The sequence below is a fragment of the Mesoplodon densirostris genome, chromosome 15 (genome assembly GCF_025265405.1).
Source record: "Mesoplodon densirostris isolate mMesDen1 chromosome 15, mMesDen1 primary haplotype, whole genome shotgun sequence".
Taxonomy (NCBI): domain Eukaryota; kingdom Metazoa; phylum Chordata; class Mammalia; order Artiodactyla; family Ziphiidae; genus Mesoplodon; species Mesoplodon densirostris.
The window spans coordinates 36,164,166-36,171,448 of record NC_082675.1 but is presented as its reverse complement, the minus strand read 5'-3'; positions in this window follow the sequence as shown (position 1 = coordinate 36,171,448).

Below are 7,283 nucleotides of genomic sequence, written 5' to 3'. Positions count from 1 at the left end.
TGCTGCCATGGAAATGCAGTTGACCACAATCTCAAGTGTCTCTAAAGTGAGAAAACACTGAGTAAGAAGAGGAGGAAGTCATCATTCTTGCAGTGACATTTAAGAACCAACGGCATGACACTCCTGAAGAAGAATAAGGTGGTGTGGTTTGCCCAATAGGATCTCAAAACATAATAAAGCCAGATAATTAAGACAGTGCAATGTTAGCAGGGTGGGGGGGAAATTAACCAATAGAACAGACTAGAAAATCCAAGAACAGAAGCATGCATTTATGGAAACTTGGTATGTGACAAAAGTTACACAGGTTATAGCAGGGAAAAGATGGACTACCTGTTCAATAAGTGATGCTCGGACAATTATTCATTAAAAAAAGAAATTGGATCCCTTTTCAGTATCATGCATAGAAATCAACTCCATACAAAATAAAGACAAAAATTTTTAATGGAAAAAATTTAAACTTGAAGAATAAAATTTGAGAAAACCTTGGTAGTAGAGGAATTCTTTTTTTTTTTCCCATGTGGCATGCAGGATCTTAGTTCCCCAACCAGAAGGGATCGAACCCGTGCCCCCTGCAGTGAAAGTGCAGAGTCCTAACCACTGGACTGCCAGGGAATTCCCAGGAATTCTTAAAAACAGACAAACGATAATGGAAATGATTGATAAAGTTAATCACATTAAGTTCAAGTACTACTGCTCATTGAAAGATCACAGAAAGAAAGAGTAAATACAAGCCACAAACTAGGGAAAGTTGTTAATAAGACATATAACCAACTGAAGTTTAGTAGCCATGACATATAAAGAACTCCTACTAATCAATAGGAAAAAAATAAACCCATAGAAAAATAAACACAGAGCATGAACAGGCATTTCACAGAAGAGCAAACACAATTAGGAAGTAAACATATGGAAGGATGCTCAATCACATTTATAAGGAGGGAAGTGCAAATTATGACCACAATGAAATACTAATTTACATCCACCAGACTGACAAATTTTTTTTTTTTTTTTTTTTTTTTTTGCGGTACACGGGCCTCTCACTGCTGTGGCCTCTCCCGTCGCAGAGCACAGGCTCCAGACGCGCAGGCTCAGGGGCCATGGCTCACGGGCCCAGCCGCTCCGCGGCATGTGAGATCTTCCCGGACCGGGGCACGAACCCGTGTCCCCTGCATCGGCAGGCGGACTCTCAACCACTGCACCACCAGGGAAGCCCTGACAAATTTTTTAAAGTAAAAAAACACTCTTAAGTGTTGACAAGAAAGTGGAGCACCAGTAACTCTTCTATCCTACTGGGAAATAATTCGGCAAATACACATACTCTATGACACTTGACATATATGCTGTGCAGTATATCCATTGCATAAGAACATCAGAATACACACACAAATATTCATAGGAGTCTGATTTTTAAAAGGCCAAAACAAAAACAAAAACAAAATTTTTTTAAAAAGAGGCAAAAACAGGCAAACAAGAAACCCAAATCCTGGAAATAATTAAAATGTCCATTGGTAGGAAAATAGAAAAACTGTGGTGTATTCATATCAAGAAATGCTACATATCAGTAAGAAAAAGAATGAAACACAGCTACACGCATCAACATGACTGAATCTCACAAATACGTTGAGCAAAAAGGAGTTGCAGAAGAATGTATAAATGTATATGCAATATTTTTATTTATAACATGGAATATATATTATTTAGTCTTTGTCCACTGTTCCTGTCACATAGTCCCCAAAACCTTGGAATTTCTTAAGTGATAAGAATGATAATGGTGTTTTTTGTTATTTATAACAAGCCCCTTTCAACTACATCTGAGTTTATGTTAATGAGGGATACATCTGAGTTTATGTTAATGAGGGGATTTTTGGAAAGCCTCAAAGGATGGGGGCTCATTGCCAAGGGAACCAGCTGAGATTAGAAGGTTGGAACTTTCAGTCCTCCACTGTACCTCCCAGGAGGGCAGAGGAGCTGGATGTTGAATCAGTCACCAATGGCCAGAGATTTATTTCATCAATCTTGCCTACATAGTGAAGCCTCCAAATAAACCCCAAAAGGCAGGATTTGGAGAGCTTCTGTGTTGATGAACACATAGAGGTTCTGGGAGAGCAAAAGGCCAAAGAGAGCAGGGAAGCTCCACAGCCATTCCCCACACTTCGCACGATACACCTCTTCCATCTAACTCTTCCTGATTTGTACCTTTTCTAATAAACCTGTAAACTAGTAAGTAAATTGTGTTCCTGAGTTCTGTGAGCTTCTCTAAAGGATTAATTGAAACTGCAAAGAGGGTCATGGGACCCTCTGACTTATAGCCATTGGGTTAGAAGCACAGGTAACAACCTGGCCTTGTGATTGGGCATCTGAAGTAGGGAAGGGGGCAGTCCTGTAGGATTGAACCCTTAACCTGTGGGATCTGACACTTTCTCTAGGTAGATAGTGTCAGAATTGAATTAAACTGTAGGATGCCCACCTGGTGTCACAGATTGTTTGATGTGTGGAAAACCTACACATCTGGGGTCAGAAGTGATATAGTGTTGTGGTAGAATATGGAGGTCCAGTGGTTAAGGCTCTATGCTTCCAATGCAGGGGGAGTGGGTTCAATCCCTGGTCAGGGAACTAAGAACCCACTTGTGTGGCTCGGCCAAAAATAAATAAATAAAATAAAATAAAAAGAATATTGAGAGCAGAGGACACACACAGCAGGAGTATATTGTTTTTCTTTTATGGTATATAAATTCAAAAACATTAAAAAAAAACCAAAGAATCTATTATAAACAGAAGGAAAAAAATACCTACACATTTCAGAATAGAGATTACCTCAGTAGTAGATAGATGACATTTGGGGAGGGGTACACTGGGGCCTTCAAAGTAGCAGGAATACTCTTTTTCTTAAGTTAGGTGGTGGCTACACGTGTGTTTGTCTTTTAACAGACATCTAGATTATATATACTCTTTTATATATATGAAGTAAATATAAAAATGTAAAAACTTCCCTGGTGGTGCAGTGGTTAAGAATCTGCCTGCCAATACAGGGGACACAGGTTCGATCCCTGGGCTGGGAAGATTCCACGTGCCGCCAGATTGAGCAAGAAAATGTAAAGTCCTTGTAGAAGTACTGGCAGTTGAAGAGCTCAATAAGTGCTAAGTATTATTTTTTGTATATAAAGAAAAAATTCAACTGCATGGATTTTTTTTTTTTTTTTTTTTTTTTTTTTATGGTACACGGGCCTCTCACCGCTGTGGCCCTTCCCACTGCAGAGCACAGGCTCCGGAAGCGCAGGCCCAGGGGCCATGGCTCACGGGCCCAGCCACTCCGCAGCATGTGGGATCCTCCCGGACCGGGGCACGAACCTGCATCCACTGCATCGGCAGGCGGACTCTCAACCACTGCGCCACCAGGGAAGCCCCTGCATGGATTTTTGAAGGAAAAATAATCAGTGTTTTATAACCAAAAAGTGAAAACACAAACAGTTAATTTTTAAAATTTAAGATGTTTTTTCAAAGTTAGTTCCTTAGATGACATGGAAATTAAAGTTAATGCATCAGGAGAAAGTTGGTAAAGGCCTATATGGCTAGAGGTATATCTTGAGATATTAACATATTCTAACTTTTTTTTTTCTTCTTTTATTTTCCTTTAACCAACCACCACCAACTCCCTACATTAATTCAAGAAAATAGCAGGCTCTGTGCTTTCTTGCCCCAGGAGAACTTTGATACAGACTATTACTCTGGTAGCCCCCAAAGGACCAAGTTTCCCATATTCCAGTTTGTGCCCTAGTCCCTCCCCTTCAATCCAGGATGGCCCTGTGACCTGCCTTAAACAACAGAGTATGGCAGAAGGAATGCTGTTCCAATTCAAGTCCTAAAATTTAAGGTCTACAAGCTTCCACTTTTGTTTGTGCTCTAGGGGACGCCAGCCCCCACGTAAGAAGTCTGACTACCCCTCTGTGAGAATCCCAACCTAGCCATGAGGAGAGGCATGGGACAGAGGAGAGCTCCTGGCCAGCAACCAGCACCAAATTGCCAGCCCTGTGAGAAAGGCGTCTGGGAAGTGACTCCTCTAAAAACTGCCCAGGCTGATACCATGTGTACCAGGTTCCACCAAGCCCTGCCCAAATTGTGAGCAAATAAAGAGAATGACTGTTTTAAGCCACTGGGTTTTCAGGTAATTTGTTATACAGCAATGGATAACTGAAACAGGATGCAGAGTAGAAAGGATACTTCCCCCAGGGAATTTTTTTTTCCCTAAAAATTTAAATTCTTAGGAGAATGCAGAGGGTTTTGGAGAGGGGATAGAGAAAAGGACTTTAGAGATGAGAAAAGGACCTAGAGGCATTGATAAAGTACCTTGAAGAATGATGAAGAGAGAAGAATTTTCTCCAGATTAAAAAAGATTCCTTTAGGCTGGTAGGAAGAGATGGTCCTCCCTACTTCCCTAAATAGTTATACAGTACATTTAGGGAGTTAGGATCAAAAGAAGGCTTGCAAGTGATTCCCTCATCCCAAGTGGCACAAAAGCAACAGGAAGCCACCAGATCTAAAGAGGGTATATAGACAAGGGTGAGCCTCTTCCGCCACCACCCAGAGCTTGGAACTTGTTAAAACTGGAAACAGGGACTTCCCTGGCAGTCTAGTGGTTAAGACTCTGCGCTTCCACTGCCGGGGCACAGGTTTGACCCCTGGATGGGGAACTAAGATCCCACATGTCCTGTGGAGCAGCCAAACAAACAAAAAAACTGGAAACAGAAGGAGCCCCTAAATGTTCTCTACCAGTCTGGTAGATTGGGGTTCAGAGTCATAAACTGTATTACAGAAAGTAAGTGTTTTAGCTTGCAAAGTCTGAACTCACGTCACTAAAATTGTCCTTACATTTTCAGAAAGAAATATACTTAAAAAATAAATTTGAGAAAATAGGAGTATTTAAAAACTCACTTTCCGGGCCTCCCTGGTGGCGCAAGTGGTTGAGAGTCCGCCTGCCGATGCAGGGGATACGGGTTCGTGCCCCGGTCTGGGAGGATCCCATATGCCGCGGAGCGGCTGGGCCCGTGAGCCATGGCCGCTGAGCCTGCGCGTCTGGAGCCTGCGCGTCCGGAGCCTGTGCTCCGCAACGGGGGAGGCCACAACAGTGAGAGGCCCGCATACCGCAAAAAAAAAAAAAAAAAAAAAAAAAAAAAAAAAAAAACTCACTTTCCATGCTCTTTATTTTTATTTTGGGGGAATTTAGTCTCATCAGCAAATCTTAACAAGATTTCTTCCCCCCCGCCTACTTTCTGCCAACTATGTTGTATCTGTAATACTTTTTCAAACTGGTTTCATCACAGTACACATAGAGCATTGCTATCCTCCAGATCAGCAGGGATTTCTGTAAGCTTCCCTTTGTTATGGGAGGGAACCACTCAGGGGCTTGACCATGTGACTAGTTTTGGTCAATGAGATCAGTAAACGTGATGCAAGTGGAACTTTGATAGGCACTTGCATATTGGAGCTTTTTCTGTTGAAGTTCTGTGACAGCTAAGTAGGAAACCAAGCAATCCTATTAGAGATGCCTAATAGAGGAACATGAGCTTCACTTCTCAACAGCCTCCGCTACCTGCCAGCCATGTGAGTGAGACCATCACGGACCATGCAGCCCCAGTCAAGCTGCCAGGTGACTGCTGCTTGTGATCTTAAGTGAGCACAGCAGAACTGCCCAAATTCTTGCTCAGCCCAAGTTACAGAAACCTGAGCAAATAAATGTTTCCTACTTGAAGCTATTGTACTAAGTTTTTTTTTTTTATGTGAAACTATTTACTGACCACTGTCCTCCAATATTTACAATATAATAAGCAATATACAGTTGGATAACATTCTGATTAATACAAAGTTAGTTCTTCCTGATTTCTGCTGAACCAGTAACACATATACTGAAAAGAAAGAGCCTACATGTAAGGAATGGTTGGATAAAGAAAAAACATGCAGATGACTAGTTGAGATTGCAAAAGTTTGTCACTCATTTATCCTACTGGGTCCAACATCTCTAATAATCTGATTAGTTTCATGAGCAAACAGACAGTCCATGACTCATGATCTTTTAGTTAACGTAACATAAGGATTTCAAATTTTCATAAAGGAATGGTTCTCTAGAAGGAACTTTAAATGCCCATTAAAGCCTTGTTTGGCTAATTAAACACACCAGTATTTGTTTAGTTTCCTAAGCAGTGGGGAGGTTGTTGGTAGTGATAAAATTTTTCCTTTCAGGGAGTTTTGCAAATAAACTGTTGCATTTATATGACTATAGATATAGATAGGAATTCTGATAAGACTGCTTTAAATTGTCCAATTTAAATTGCTTACATTATATTTAAATTATCCAATTTAAATTGTTTATATTTAAATTGACCAACTAATTACAGAATCATCTATTTCAGGTTTTTTTTTTTTTTTTGGTTTCATCACCTTTGGTGGACCCTCATTTCAACCAACATATTCTTTTAGGAAAGGCTTGTTTCCTTTCCATAAGTACGCATAATTTTTTTTCACACACACACACTATATTTTATTTTTACAAGAGATAAATAAACTGACACCAAGCATTGTAAATGGATGACCACGACAAAAGCAACAATGATTGCAATTTCCAAACACGAAACACACTTATACTATGTCATAATATTGACATTCAGTCCAGTAATCCTCCACTGCAACAGCTCCTTTACTTTGCAGTGAAAATTGATTTGTATATTTTTTGCCTCTGAGTTCTTGTGGGATTTTTTTTTTGATTCAAAGTCACAGAAACTATAATCATTCTCATCAGTTCACTCAGTCCCATGTAATTAATTTTTTTCATCTTGATCATTTGTTAGCACTTTCATGAATTCATCAGTTTTCCATTAGAGTTCTGAAAATGCTTATTCATTCAGTTCAGCAGTATAGTCAGTTACCAGAAACCTGTACTTGTCAGAGTCGTTTCCGTGAATTCCTTGAAGATGAAACCCTTTTATAGGAATATACTTGCAAAAGCATCAGAGTACACCCAGAACTGTCTGCAAATGACAAAAGACTTAAAAATGACCACGGTTAAAGATTTGATGAAAGTTCATAATAATGCAATTGACAAGGAAATTTAGTTTTTTCTGAGATATACATTTTAAAGTAATAACTAGAATTATGACTTATAACATTATACCAGAACATATAAGATTTTTAGAAATTTCATGTAATGTCTGAAATATTTATATTAACATATTTCCATACAAATAACCCAAAGAAAATTTAGTATTAGTTGTTTTTTGTTTGTTTGTTTGTTTGTT